Source organism: Hyperoodon ampullatus (assembly GCF_949752795.1).
Source record: "Hyperoodon ampullatus genome assembly, chromosome: 2".
Taxonomy (NCBI): Eukaryota; Metazoa; Chordata; class Mammalia; order Artiodactyla; family Ziphiidae; genus Hyperoodon; species Hyperoodon ampullatus.
In genome coordinates, this window is record NC_136915.1 from 158,938,221 (window position 1) to 158,954,467 (window position 16,247).

Below are 16,247 nucleotides of genomic sequence, written 5' to 3' on the forward strand. Positions count from 1 at the left end.
CTTTCCATGAGTTTCTGTGTGAAGGGGCCTTTTCCAACGATATTGAATCGTTTCTTACATTTATCCAGCACTTCGCAGTTTTCTTCATTTGAGTCTCCATTTTGAAGAGGAGAAAGTTCGCTCACGCAATGGAAGAATGGAGATTTGATTCTTTTCAAATCTGGTGCTTTCCCGGCTGCTCCGCACTGCCGTCCCAAGATGGCCAGAAAATTCCCCGGTTGCTCTCTTGACATCCAACTCAGACAGGATGTTTTCTGTTCAACTGCTCGGAAAGTTATTTCCTCACCCCCTTCTCACTTTCATAGGAGGAAATTCCCTTGGCCTTCGATGGGCTTGCTATTTTCTGTGTCCCCTTGGGTCACATTCGTGCCAAGGTCCTGCTCCACTTGCAGATTGTCTGTGACTAGCCACTCCCACATCTCCACTGGGGACTGCGACTGGTCCCATGTCCCAGCAACGCCGTAGGGATGCAGTGCTTGAGAGCTTCCCGAGGAAACTTTAAGGCTCATCTCTAGAGGTAGTGTGCTAGGCCGAGTCATTCTGCCGTCTCAGTAATAACATTAATCCACCATTATTAATGGTGCTGAGAATGAATTTTTATCATTATCATACAAACTCAAAACCGTACCTCATTTGACTTTCCAAGCAGCCCCAGAAACAGCAGTCCGTCAACAGTTTCATGCAAGGAGGGGAAAATAATGACTGCATAGGAAGCCTGAAAAGCTTAAATAGCATTTAACTAATGCATTCATATGTTAACCAAATATTTATTGTGCATCTCTCATGTTCATGGCTCTGTTGAAAGTCCTGAAGACTTTCAGGGTCAAATGATGGCGTTTGTATTCCTCATGTTTTTGCAGAGTGGCAAGGCAGACATATGCATTGGCAGTTGTAATTGAAGGTGATAGATACTACGGTAGAGAAAAGTGCAAGCATGGAGGAGGAGGTGTGTTACTTTGCCCAGGGGAATGAAAGAACCTTCACAAGAGTTCCAAGCTGGAGCAAGGATTTGAAGAACAAGAATGACACCAATTATGTAGTGCTTACTATGTTCCATGAACTGTCCTGTTCTAAGCATTTGCCATATATTAACCTATTTAATTTTCCAAAAGCCCTTACAAGGTTGGTATGATTATCATCCCCATAGGAACCTGAGAAATAAAGAAGTTAAATAACATGTTCAGTGTCACCTACCTAGGGAGGTGTGGAGCTGGGATTTGTAAATTTATTTATTTAATTTATTTATTTTTGGCTGTGTTGGGTCTTCGTTGCTGCGCGTGGGCTTTCTCTAGTTGCGGCGAGTGGGGGCTACTCTTTGTTGCGGTGCCCAGGCTTCTCATTGCGGTGGCTTCTCTTGTTGTGGAGCATGGGTTCGAGGAGCATGGGCTTCAGTAGTTGTGGCTCGCGGGCTCCAGAGCACAGGCTCTGTAGTTGTGGCGCACGGGCTTAGTTGCTCCGCGGCATGTGGGACCTTCCTGGATCAGGGCTTGAACCCATATCCCCTGAATTGGCAGGCAGATTCTTAACCACTGCGCCACCAGGGAAGCCCTGGAGCTGGAATTTGAATCCATGCTGTTAACCCCTGATTTGCTGGGATTATGGGGGTGAGTGGGGAAGGGGTGTGTGTGGAGGACATTCCAGGCTGAGGGAACAGCATGGGCAATGAATGGCCCAGACACATGAGAGAACATCCCATGATTTTTTTTTTTTTTGCGCGGTACGCGGGCCTCTCACTGTTGTGGCCTCTCCCATTGCGGAGCACAGGCTCCAGACGCGCAGGCTCAGTGGCCATGGCTCATGGGCCCAGCCGCTCTGCGGCATGTGGGGTCTTCCCGGACCGGGGCACGAACCCGTGCCCCCTGCATCAGCAGGCGGACTCTCAACCACTGCGCCACCAGGGAAGCCCCATTCCATTATTTTGTTTTGGGTTTTGGTGGGAAAGCAACACAGAGCCATTGATCATACATGCATCATTTTTCTTTCATCACAGAGGTTTTTCCAGAGGATACTAGGAAAGGAATTTGTCAACACCATTTCTCAAAATCTGAATGTTTTTAAATGGCTGCTACCCAGCTGTTCACCCTGCTGAGTTGTTGGCTGAGGGTTCTAAATACATCCCCAGGAGAAGGATACAAATTTCTTGATTTCCCATTATTCTTGAAATTGATTTATTCTAATGCTACTTGAGGTTAAAATTGCAAGATTTATTCCCATGGAAAATAGCATTTCTGGGAGAAAAATATTGGGGACAACCAGGAAGTATATTCCTGATCATGGCTGAAGTTCTTGCCAGTGTTGGCTGTTGATCACCAGTGACACTGTGTGTCCCATGCAGTATCTCACCGTCACCTCAGGATAGATGACAAGCACCGAATGTGCGTGTTTTAGCAGAAACACTAAATGTAGCAGTATTTGGCCTAGAACAGCCCTGAATGGAGGATAATCTGGCCAATTCCATATTTCTTGGGCAATTTTCTGTTCTTAATACACTGGAGGGTAGGTCATTCATTCATTCATTCATTTATTCACTCAGCCTTTTCCAAGTGCCTACTATAGTAAAAGCTAGTAGTAACAGTTATCATTTAATAGAACTTACCATGTGACAGGCACTGTGCTAAGCAGCTTAAAACTATTATCACATTTAATCCTCACAGTAATCCCACGAAGTAAGAACATTATTATCCCCCCATGAGGAAACAGAGGGATTAGGAAACCCGCTCCACATCACATAGTTTATTGGGCTGGCAGAGCTTGATTTCCATCCCAGATAGTCTTAGTCCAAAACCTGCCGTGCCATGTCATCTCCTTCTGTCCGAGGTTATGTAGTAAGCCTGGTTAGGGATGCAAACAACAAACTGTAATCAAGTCAGAATGAGACAGGTATACATAGAGCACCGGATCTCAGCCTTTTGCCCACTGAAACATATGCCAGCTAATGTGCATGCAGGAGGTGCGTTCTCTGGGACAGCACCAGCATTCTGCCTAATCTCCCCCCTCCAACCCCCGAACCCTTTTACTCCACCCTCTTGCTCCAGGAAAGCATATTAGAATGCACATGAGTAAGAGTGGCATTATTGTAGTAATAACATTGAATCAGAGCTAATTACGAAGGTGATAAATCCTTTGCACTTTTTCGTGTAAGAAGATAGTGGGTATAAATCTCTGGACACAAATAAAGCTATTCAAGAAATATGACATTTCTTTTGTTTCCATAAATCAACTTAATTTTGACTCTGGACACCCAACCTCTTGGACTGACAGAAAATTTCATTCTGGGCTAACCTCTCTCACTTTGCATGAGTGTGTCAATGTTCTGAGGTCTTATGCAGGGCCAACAAATTGCATTGGACAATTCTCTGTACTGGTTCCATTGAGACTACTGCTGCCTTGAACCCACAGGATCCCTTTGGCTCTTGGGACCCTGAAACCCATGAGGCATCTGGGAGCCTTGTGTGAGAACACAGTCTCCCAGCTTCCCCCAGGCTTCACATGGCCTTTTTCTCCAAGGTCCTTAGATCTGTCTCTCTTCCCCCTAACCCAGGGCTGTTTCTTTTTTCTTTTTCTTTATTTAGGCCATGCCATGCGGCATGTGGGATCTTAGTTCCCTGACCAGGGATCAAACCTACGCCCCCTGCATTGGAAGTGCAGAATCTTAACCACTGGACCACCAGGGAAGCCCCTGTTTCTTTTTCTTGGGGGGAAATCCCCTCCCCAGTTTCCCTCTGAGACTTTTATTCTTTCATCCAACTCTATTCTCCTCAATGGGTTTTGCTCTTTGGGAGGAAGGGAAAGCTGGGAAGTTAAAAATCTTTTCTGTTTTCTATCTTGCTGCTAACCTCTTGTAAGGCAAGTAAGCTAGAATCTGCTTGAATTAGAGGGGGAAAATAGTAATTCCAAGAATAATGGAATTATTGGTCAGTAGAGTGGAATTTACCACTCTAAGATAACTGGAAAAAGTTATCTTTCACTTCTTTTTCTCCTTCTCCTCCTCTCCCTCTCCTCTTTCTTCTTTACAAAATGTAAATAAGTTTGTTTTCAATTATGAAGGATGCCATTGAGCAAATTAAGAGTAAAGATAACTACAGTTTGGCATGTGTTTTTCAGACCTTTTTAAAAAAAAAAATTAATTAATTGGCTGCTTTGGGTCTTTGTTGCTGTGCGTGGGCTCTTTGTTGCTGTGCGTGGGCTTTCTCTAGTTGCGGTGAGTGGGGGCTATTCTTTGTTGCGGTGCGTGGGCTTCTCATTGTCGTGGCTTCTCTCGTTGCGGAGCATGGGCTCTAGGCACGCAGGCTTCAGTAGTTGTGGCACGTGTGCTCAGTAGTTGTGGCATGTGGGCTCTAGAGCGCAGGCTCAGTAGTTGTGGTGCACGGACTTAGTTGCTCCATGGCATGTGGGATCTTCCTGGACCAGGGCTCGAACCCATGTCTCCTGCATTGGCAAGTGGATTCTTAACCACTGCGTCACCAAGGAAGCCCAACCTTTTTTTTTTTTTTTTTTACTATACATACATTCAACAATATTTAAGAGATATTCATTGAGTTCTTACTATGCCTTGTAAGCTTGGATAAGGAGGCTGGATTTTATATGACGTATCAACCCATTGGAGAGTTTGAAGGGCAGTCACGTAGTCTATAAAAGTTTTAAAGATCACACTGGTTGGGGGCTTCCGTGGTGGCACAGTGGTTGAGAGTCCGCCTGCCGATGCAGGGGACACGGGTTCGTGCCCCGGTCCGGGAAGATCCCACATGCTGCGGAGTGTCTGGGCCCGTGAGCCATGGCCACTGAGCCTGTGCGTCCGGAGCCTGTGCTCCGCAATGGGAGAGGCCACAGCAGTGAGAGGCCTGCGTACCGCAAAAAAAAAAAAAAAAAAAAAAAAGACCACACTGGCTGTCCCATGAAGGGTGGATTTTGAGGACAAGAGATTATTATAGAGTCCAGATAAGAGATGATAGTGCCTGGGGTAGGGTTGGAGTCATGGAGGTGGAGAAATGAGTGGGGATTCTGGATCTGGTTGGGAGGGTGAGTGAGCAGGACCAGCTGGGGACTGGATATGGAGGGAAAGGGCAGTGAAGAATTGAAGATGACATCTAGATTTGGGGCTTGAGCAGCTGTGTGAGTGGTGCCATCTACAAAAATGGGAAAGACTAGGGGAGGGTGATGTCTTTCATTTCCTAAAGCTCTCCTCTAGAAGAATGCTTCCTAACTTCCAGGACTGCCTAGAGTCTTGAGCAATAAATCTAGGGGGTGAATCCTGACCAGGGGAGACATAGAATAACCCAATGGGCTGCAGGAAGAACATTCAAAATTTCTATTTAAACTTTTCTTCTCATCCTTTTTAATGTACTTTTCTGTGTATGCTTTACAGTATACATATTAGTACAGTGCTTTATACATATATACACATATGTATACCATTTATAAATAAATAAGAGTGACTGAATAAAGGAAAGAATAAACAGAGTTATGGCAGACAGCTAGCTGTTCACCAAAATCTGTCCTTCCTTCTAGAATATACAGAAGCTGGGAAGCTGCTGCCCAGCCAGAGGCAACTTGCCCAAACCCCTTGTAAGTAGCTGTTCCCAGTTCTCCCCAACGGGAGGTAAGTTGAAGGGCTATATATCAATTACGGACCAAGGATTTTGAGAAGCAGGCATGCCTCCTTTGCACTCTTTCCCCTTCTGCTGGCTTAGATGCAGAAAATGGCCCGGTCCTGGGGATGTTGGAAGACAAGATGGAAGGAACCTGCATCCCGGAAACATTGCTGGGAGGGTAGCCACTCACTCACAAGGAACATCCACCTCAGGCTATTATCAGACGAAGAAAGAAACTTTTGTGTATTTGAGCCATTGTACATATTTGGGTCTCTTTGTTATTACAGACTAGCGTACAGGGAACATGCTTAACATTGGGGGGGGTGCCTGTGAAAAATATTTGGAGGCCACTAGTTTAAGGACTTGCTAAATGCAAATGAAATAGGGTTGTTTTGTCCTGTCAGACGCAGGGTACAGCAGCTCACCATTTCTAAGCCATCCCCTCGCACAATCAAAAGCTGTAATTATCACGGAATGATGTTTAAGTCAGCTGAGTTTTATTTTTGAAGAACTGAAAGTAGTTTTTTTTGTTTTTTGTTTTTTGTTTTTTGTGGTACGCGGGCCTCTCACTGTTATGGCCTCTCCCGTTGCGGAGCACAGGCTCCGGACGCGCAGGCTCAGCGGCCATGGCTCACGGGCCCAGCCGCTCCGCGGCATGTGGGATCTTCCCGGACTGGGGCACGAACCCGTGTCCCCTGCATCGGCAGGCGGACTCTCAACCACTGCGCCACCAGGGAAGCCCATGAAAGTAGTTTTTGAAGAACTGAAATTTTTAGGAAGACTTCACAAACTCAGATTGCCATTAATGATAAAAAGCGACTAGCCTTATTGGTAATCCAAGGGTCATGTTAGAAAATGTGGAAATACTCAATGAACATTATCAGAAGAAATCAGTGAAATTCAGCAACATAGAACATTTGTTTGGTACAGATTTTGTTAACATTTGCAAATACTTTCATGTCCTCAGATTTTAGCTTAAATTGTCTTCTTTCAAGGTCCATGGACTTTTAAGACCCAAGTGTTTTCCACTTACCTTAGCAAATGAAATAAGAGTTCTCTGCATTCCTTCCAGAATCTACAGTTGTCAGTGGGATTTAGTCATAGTTTTCCTCTTTCCTGGGGTTTAGATGATGAGACTCAGAATACCTTCCTTAGAGCATTTAGCATAGAGGAGGAATAGAAGGTGGCATCCAGGTGATATTCCTGAAAGCTGAGATCCACAGATAGTGGTTAAAGTCAGCGTGCAGTTATATTGGCTGAGAATGCTGCTTCTAAATCCCACAAGATGATGGATGTCTTACTGCTATCCCTAATGCTCTCCAGAATTTATCAGCACAAAAGAAAAATGGGGAAATGTTAGAACTCCCAGAGAGAATTCCGAAATTCTTTTTCCAACAGTGAGCAATGAAGGCTTGGGTGTCAGTTATGAATGAATCACCGGGCATTTGCGTGGCGGCAGGAGGGAGTATCGAAACCTTGGTATTGTAATCAAGAGCAGCAGGAATGCCTGGACAAGTGAGGGGCCAGTGAGGTGGTCAGAGGGCTCGCATGGCCGAGCACTGTCATTCTCACCTGTGAATTTTTGCCAGGTGCCATCGAGGTAAAATGCATTGTTAATATTAGGGACACAAAATCTTACGGCCCTCTCACTGTGCAGGAATAAATGGTTCTAGGGTATGGACATCCTGCACGGATTCAAGAGTGAGTTGCCGAAGTTCTGGTGCCATGGAACTGGTCAAGGGCTGTGTGGGTGGGAATCCAGGGGCAGCTAAAGATGGGTTTGAATCAGTCATCTTGGGTTTGGACTCTAGTTTCCTTCCTTTCCCCTTCCTTCTCCTTTCTCCTAGTAAGGGAGCTAAGAATAAAAATGCTGGAACCTGCTGTTTTATTTTTCACTCAAGAAACTGATTAATGAGGGCTGCTGGGTTTAATCAATGGTTGTCTATTTCAGCTTAGAAAACAACACTATTTTGGGGAGTGGAAAAAATATTGGCAATCATTCACCTTATGGAGAGCTGTTTTATGTGGCAAATGGTTAAAGAAATAGACCTTGGAGAAGCCTGGGCTGAGATACTCGTTCCTCCAGTTGGTTAAGATATTCAATAGCTGTGTGACCTTGAGTGGTTCCTTCACATCACCTGAGCCTGAGTCCCTTCACCCAGGAAATGGTGTTAATAATATTACTCACCTCTTAAATTTGTTCTGAAAATTGAGTAAGAGCCTGATATGTTGGATAAATGTTAACCCCCTTCATTATCTACCTATCCTCCTTTCATCTTTTCAGAAGTAAAATAGAGGCTGCATTTGTTTATGGGTGCTTGGGTTTTGAGCCCCTGCTCCTGGTTAAATTTCCTGCTGAGTGTTTTCTGAATTCCTGCTCATCATGATGGAATCCGGAGAGTTAACATCACCCCTATTCATTTCTATCTGGAGCCCTCTCCTCTCTTTCTTGCCTTAGGAAGTGAAAAATGAACAGATAACGAAGGAAAGTTTGCTTTAATTTCCTGAAGAAAAGCTGTAGAATAATAATTTGAGTACTTACTACTTGTTGAGCCTGGTCAACGTTGGGCACCCTCGCATAGTTTGTGCAGACATGGTTTCATCGTACTTCACTGGTAATTCAGTGAGAATCCAATCAAATGGGAAGTCATGTGAAAGTATGCTGTAAACTGTAAAGTCCTGTATAATATCAGGTGTTATTGTCCTACATAGTGCCTTACATGTAATAGACACTTTTAATATTTTGCCAAATTTGTTTTTATCATTGTCTCTCTCTCTCTGTATCTTTCTCTCTCTCTCTCTGTATATATATTTCATATATATATTATTTATATAGTATATCTTCTTATATTTATGTATTACATATATTTATATTTTTTCTAAACCTCTTGGCAACTTTCAGAAACCATGCCCCTTTGTCCCTAAATACTTCAGCATATATTTTCTAAGAAGAATATTCACTCAGGATATTTAACAATGAATACTATTATCTAATTACAGGTCTCATATTTTGCAAGTTGTTTCCATAATTTTTTTATACAATTTTTTTCACAGTGATGCTTTTTTATCTGGTCCAGAATCTAATACAAAATCATACATCTGGAATGGTGTTCTGGCCTTTTTTTGATTTTCATGACATTGACATTTTTGAAGAATTTAGGCCAGTTATTTTTTAGAGGTCTCAAACTGGGTTTTGTCTGATGCTCCCTCATGGCTAGAGTCAGATTACGCAGTTTTGGCAGGAATATTAAATAAGTGGTTAATGTTTCTTGAGCTAAATAGAAGACACGATCTGACATAGATTCTCTAAGTGTGAATTGTCAATCACTGGATGGTTTGAAGATTACTGGACAGGGAGTCAGCCCAGTGTGGAATCCAAAACCCAGTGTGGAAGCCAAGTTCTGCTATTAACCAGGTGATATTGAGTTATAATAATAAAAATGATGATGGTGGTAACAGTCATAATAACAACTTTACTTAGCAATATACAAAGTGATGTATATTGACTTATGGATGAGGAAACTGAGGCTTGGGAAGATTAAGTTCCTTGCCCAAGGTCACACAAGTAGAGAAGGGCAGAGGCAGGGGTCAAACCCAAGTCTCAAAACTAGACTCTAAATCGTATGCTTCTAAACCCACGTGCTGGCGCAGAAGTCACATTGCTTGTTGGGAGCTCATCTCTAAAAGGAGAAGAGTGAACTAAGCAGAATGCATAAGATACTGCTTTCCAGCCTTGTGGATTTCAAGAACGATAAACATAGTTTTAAAAATTGGAGAACAGACACTGGGCTTTACAATACTTTATTCTACCAAATAAGAATATTAAAATATAAAACAAAGTGTTATCTAATATCCGTACTGATTGATAAAAAGGACATTTTAATATAAAAATATAGAAAAGCCATAATTTCAGAACAAAGAACATTCTTTGAAATTGGATATGTGAGTTTTGTAACATACTCAGTACCTTGTCGTTAATTTTCCCAGTTCACTGGGACCTTGTGAAAGCTCTGCCCAGAACAGCCACATCTGTGGCTGGAATCTGGGGAGTACTGTATGATGCTGTCTTCTTGCTCTGTCTTCCAGTGGCTTTTTTCTATTTGGGCAGGGAAGTGAACAGTGCACAGTGAGATGGAGCAGGGCTGGAAAGGGGCAGGGAGATACAGCATTCGGGAGTGTGGATGTTGTCAGCTCCTGGGATTTATGGGTTGCCTTTGATTCTCCTTCCTCCTTCCTCCAAAGTTCCTTGTTCACTACTCCCTGCCCTTAGCCCTCACTTTCAAGAAATAAGAAAGAGTTGTCAGGAGACCAAATATAACGTTACCATTTGGGTAGCGTAGGAACAGAATATCGCCTGTCTCATGTCTGAGGGCTCAGGATGGAAGGTCTAGAAGGAAGCTTCTGTCAGTTAAATTAGACACTTATCCTGGCACAGAGTGTATTTATTTTATATTTTATTTTTTCATTCTATTATATGTTTTTTATTAATATATTAAATAACCAAAGCTTGAAGTGGGTCTAATGACTCCTGTAATGTCAAAGTAGTAGTGATGACTGTAAACAACATTTTGCAACATTATATCAACTGTAATGTGGTATTAAAATAGCTTTGTCGTAGGTGACAAAGTAATAGGCACTGCTGTTACTACCATCTAAGTATGACACCTACAATCATAATCTAAGGAAAGGCTAAATTTCAGTTAAAGGTGAGTGAAAATCAAGATGCAATTTTTTTTCCATTTCAAGTTCATGGATTCCCTGAATTCTATTCATGGATCCCTTGGTGGGAAGAATCTGTGGACCCCAGATTAAAACCCCTGGTTTAAGGTCTATACTCCCTGCCCGCTTCCTCATCTTCCATTCATCTGTCAAGTTTATGATTCCTCAGATATCTGTTGAGTGCCGACTGTGTATAGGGTAAGCAATGTTTTGTAATCTGGCTTTTACTCCCATGGTCCACGGTCCTTCTTCTCACCAAAGTCACAAATGTCCCCTCCAATTCAAAGGATGTTTTTCCATCTTCATTATTACTGCATCTCTGTGCAGCCTCAGAAGCCAAACCATTCTCTCCTTGGAACTTTCTCCTTCCTGGGCTTCTGCAGTATTCCTCATGTCTGTGACACAGTGGTTTTAAACCCTCATAATGGCAGAACTCACACAGGGAGCCTTTTCAAAATGTGGGTCTGGGGCTCTGTTCTCTGGATATTCTGAGAATGTTTGCAGGAGGATCCAGGCTACACAAATAATTCCATTTTGTATCAATGGTTGAGAATCACTTCCTAAGTGACTGATGAGTGCTTAATGTATGTTTTACACCCACAGCTTTAAAAATAATCATCATAAACATAGCTATCATCTTAGACACATATTTTTCTTTCTCCCACTGAGTTTCAAAGCACAGGTCTCAATCGTTTCTTGGCTTCATTTCCCACTTTAAAAGTGAAAACAAAGCAAAACTCCACCTCCTTCAACAAAATGATTTATGTATAAATGAGGAAATATCTGCAAAATGCTTCTGGAATCAAATGTATTTTGTAAAAATAAAAATCATACTTTATTTTGTAAGCAAACTGGGAGAAGGTAGAGATAGATGATAAATTCCAGGGGTGGCTTGTAAAATGCTAATTCATTGGCAATGGTAAGTAAGCAATGTTAGTCTCTATGTGAGAATGTGGGACAGGCAGGAAGTGAACTTTTGCTGGTGTGAGTTTTGTGACTAGCAGACCTAGTGCAAGGTCATAGAATTTTAAAGAAATATTGACTCTTAAAGTTGGAAGGAACCTTATGGTTCCATTCTTTATCTCATGCTTGAATCCTTGTGAAAACATCCAGTCAGGGCCACATTATCACTTTCATGAGTCCCAGGAATATTTGCTTTGTAGGCCTTCTGCTTCATAAAAAATATTTAAAATTGTATTTTATGATTCCACTGGAATAAAACCAACTATAATCCAGGCTGGATTCATTATTATATATTTATTATTATCACACACATTTTTCTTATGATTTTAAAAGAAATCAAAATTAAAACATTTTTGTGGGCCCCTAAAAGAATCACGGGCCTTTGACACTTGCCTTCTGTACTTTGGAGAAGTCCGCCCTGCTTCCAGAGAGGGGACTCATTCTTACAAAGCAGCCTATATATTCCATTTAAGGATGATTTTATTTGATAGAAAGTTCTTTTTTATTTTGAGCTGAAGTTTGCTTTTTTTCGTTAAAGACTTTTATTCTAGTTCTTTTCCCTAGAAATAGTCTCTTCCTTCTTCCTCGTGTCCTGGGTACAAGAGCTTGACTATTTGAAGTGTGAGCCATAGACCAGGAGCATTGACATCACCTGGAGGCTGATTAGACATGCAGAATCTCAGGTCTCACCCTGTATCTACTGAATCAGAATCTGCATTTTAAAAGCTCTTCGGGTATTCACATTATGGAGAAGCACTATACTGGCAAGAAAAACAATAGCAAATATTTATTGAGTGCTACTCTATGCTGGACACTATTTTAAGTGCTTCATGTGGATTGCCTAATTAATACTTTCAATAACCTTATTTATTTTTCCATTTTACAGATGGGCAAACTGAGGCACAGAGATGAGTGACTTGCTCAAGGTTTATCCAGTAAGGAAGTGATGTGCAGGAATTCAAACCAAGCAGTATGACTCCAGGACCTATTCTCGTTTTTTTTCAAATTGAAGTATAGTTGAAATACAGTAATATTATATAAGTTACAGGTATACAATATGGTGATTCACAATTTTTAAAGGTTATACTTAATTTATAGTTATTATAAAATATTGACTATATTCTCCAAGTTGTACAATATATCCTTGTAGCTTATTTTATACCTAATAGTTTGTACCTCTTATATGCTCATTACCTCCATGCTAGTTTGCCCATCCTTCTGTGCTTCTTTCTAGAAAAACTTGTTGCTGCCTTGCTCATAGCCCAGATTGCCAGGGCAGGGCAATTTTTTTAATACCACTTAACCCTACCCTCTTGCTATAGCTGATTGGAGGAGAGATGAATCCCTGATTCATAGCCAGGCAATCTATAACTAGACTATAACTTACCACTTGGGTGGTCTGCTAAAAAACAGTAATTGATAAGCTGGGCTTTGTCAAAATTAAAAAATTCTGCTCTGTGAAGACAATGTCACAAGAATGAGTAGACAAGCCACAGACTGGGAGAAAATATTTGCAAAAGACACATCTGGTAAAGGATTGTTTTCCAAAATATACAAAGAACTCTAAAACTCAAGGATAAGAAAACAAACAATTTAATTTAAAAATGGGGGCTTCCCTGGTGGTGCAGTGGTTAAGAACCTGCCTGCCAGTGCAGGGGACACGGGTTTGAGCCCTGGTCCGGGAAGATCCCACGTGCCGCGGAGCAACTAAGTCCGTGCGCCACAACTACTGAGCCTGCCCTCTAGAGCCCGCGAGCCACAACTACTGAGCCCATGTGCCATAACTACTGAAGCCCATGAGTCTAGAGCCTGTACTCCTCAACAAGAGAAGCCACTGCAATGAGAAGCCCGCACACCACAACAAAGAGTAGCCCCTGCTCGCTGCAACTAGAGAAAGCCCGCACGCAGCAACAAAGACCCAACGCAGCCAAAAATAAATAAATAAAAAAATTTTTAAAAAGGGGCCAAAAACATTAACAGATACCTCACCAAAGAAGATATACAGATGGCAAATAAACATACAAAAAGATGCTTACATCATATATCATCAGAGAAATGTAAATTAAATACATCTATTAAAATCACCAAAATCTGGAACACTGAGAACATAAAATGCTGGTGAGGATGTGGAGCGACAAGAACTCTAATTCACTGCTGGTGGAAATGCCAAATGGTACAGCCACTTTGGGAAACAGTCTGTGGTTTCTTACAAAATTAAATGCACTCTTACCATATGATTCAGAAATCTTGCTCCTTGGTGTTTATCCAAAGGAGTCTAAAACGTATGTCCACCCAAAAATATGCACATGGATGTTTATAGCAGCTTTATTCATAATTGCCAAAACTTGGAAGCAACCAAGGTGTCCTTCGGTAGATGAGTGGATAAATTAACCGTGGTACTTCCGGACAATGGAATATTACTCAGCGCTAAAAAGAAGTGAGTTACTAGGCTATGAAGACACGGAGGAAGCTTAAAATCACATTATTTAGTAAAAGAAGTCAACTGAAAGAGCTACACACTTGGAATTATATAGTATGACTCCAACTATATGACATTCTGGAAAAGGCAAAACTATGAAAGCAGTAAAAAGATCAGTGGTTGCCAGGGGTTGGAGGTGGGAGAGGAGAAATGAATAGGCAGAACGCAGAGGATTTTTAAGGCAGAGAAAATACTCTGTATGATACAGTAATGATGGATCCGTGTCATTATACATTTGTCCAAACCTATAGAATGCGCAAAACCGAGAGTGAACTCTAATGTAAACTATGGACTTAGGGTGATTATGATGTGTCAATGTAGGTTCATCAGTTGTAACAAATGTACTGCTCTGGTGAGGGATGTTGATGATGGGGGAGGCTATGCATGGGTGGGGACGGGGGTGTATGGGGAATCTCTGTATTTTCCTCTCAATTTTGCTGTGAACCTAAAACTGCTCTAGAAAACGTCTTTTTAAAAAAGTCAGTCAAGCCACTGAGTTTCTCACTCAATGGTATTTAAATGCAGCAACTTGGAAAGCATTTGTTAGCTATTAGAGGAAGAAGCAGATGGGGCCAGATGAGTCATGTGAAAGGTGACTTTTCTATAAAAAGGCACTTGAGCTTCTGCTCCTGTAGTGTCTAGACCACCTTAAGTTCAAACCCACTCTCTCACCATTTTTCTAGGAGGCCCAAGCCTATTATGGTTCCATCTCTTGGAGATCCCTAGGAGTCTCCTTAGAAGCTCTGTACTAATCCTGTTGTACCTGAGCTAGCTTGAATGAGTTTCTGTTGTTTATTATCATAAAAACCAAACTGCAATGACATGCATTCACATACTTGAAAACACCCATGCATCTCCCTGAGAGATCCCTCTTAAGCAAAACACCCCCAATTCAATCAGTTAATCTTCATCCCTTGTGTCTACTCCCTCTCTTGGTCCTTCCTCTCTGGACCATACAGTTGTAGCCTTTAAAAATGGACTATCATGAAGGTTGGAACTGGCAGCTACTTTTATGGAGCAATTCGAAGGGAAAAAGTAGGTCTGCTAGCCTACAAAGTTCTTCTTTAGCCCCTAGCAAGACTCTTTTCCAGAGCGTTAAAATTGGTTCTGTTTACAAGAGGGTCTTTAAAGGGGCTACGGTATAACTTGCTGAGAGGGAAGCCCTGTGCCAATGAGTAGGAGTAGGTCCTTTGAAGAAAAGCAGTGAAAATCAAGGGTGGGGAGAAGGGCCAGAGAGCAGTTTTTCCTAAGCCTGCTTTGGCTTGAAGGTATTTCAAAGGAGAAATCCTGGTGGAAGACTGTGTCCCCCAAACTCTGGGGGAAGGAACAAGTGTGTGCACTGGCAGGTGACTGGTTTGCAGCAGTAGAGAGAAACTGTGGTCTCTTCCCCCTTGTGGTTGTTATGTTCAGGTCAGTACTAACTTTAGCCCTGCAGTCCTCAAATGGGGACAGTCCACTAGTGGATTAAATCCTCTTTAAATGACTGAGAAGCTTTTAGCCAGAGATCAGAATAAGGAAAGGAAATTATTTCATCTATTCTCTGCCTGGTGTGTGATGATTTCTGGGGAAGCTGGTTCTCCAGTGTTTAGCATAATAATAATAAAACTGTCTATTCATGTAGCATTGATCTACCAGGAGCTTGAAGTCCTCTATAAGCATTTTATCAGTTACTCTCACGGGGGTACCTGGGAAGGGGGAGGAAGCAGGACCTCAGAAGGAGAGGGTGGGGGGGGAAGCAAACCCAAGGACTTCTTCATTGTATAAATGGGTTCACAGTATTGCCCCTCTACTGGCTTCATGCTGGCTGGGTGTCCAGCCCACTTAATAATTACCCACTACTGTGTAATTATCCTCATTCCATCATTTATTTGCCTTATTTCAACGTGGGGTAAATATCCTCATTCTTGATTGGGGAAACCGATGCACAGAGAAGCTGTGCAGGATGATTGAGTTCTCATGCCAGGCCATTGACAATTCTGGAGCAAATTTTATCAGATGTTCAGCTACTGACCTGTCTCTCCACCTTCTTCCTGCCTGTAGTGAGCAGGGGGCGATTCCAGAGCTGAGGTGGGCTGGTTTGTCCTGAAACAAGTCTGAGGAGAAAAGGCAAGTATCACTCGAGCTGGGAAGGCATGACCCCAAGGTGGTTGGTTGACCTTCAGACATGTGGTCCTTAGACCCACATCCAACACTGTTCTCATCAGATCAGGCTGCCTCTGTGGGGCTCGAACATTTCAAAAAAGATCTGAAGGGTGTTTCAAATGGTGCTGGGACATAAATAGCTATTGCAGAAGAAGGTTGCCTCAGTGATATGATGACTGAATCAGCACCACGTTGAATTAGCAGCAATCTGGTTTTCAGGGTAATAGCGTGATGGTAAATGAACATTATTACATTTTTACCCTGTGAATGAGTCCTTAGGAAAAAGACAAATAGCTTCCAGGTGTCTTGCCACAAGATTTAAACAACCAAGTCACTAGAACTTGACGGGGGAA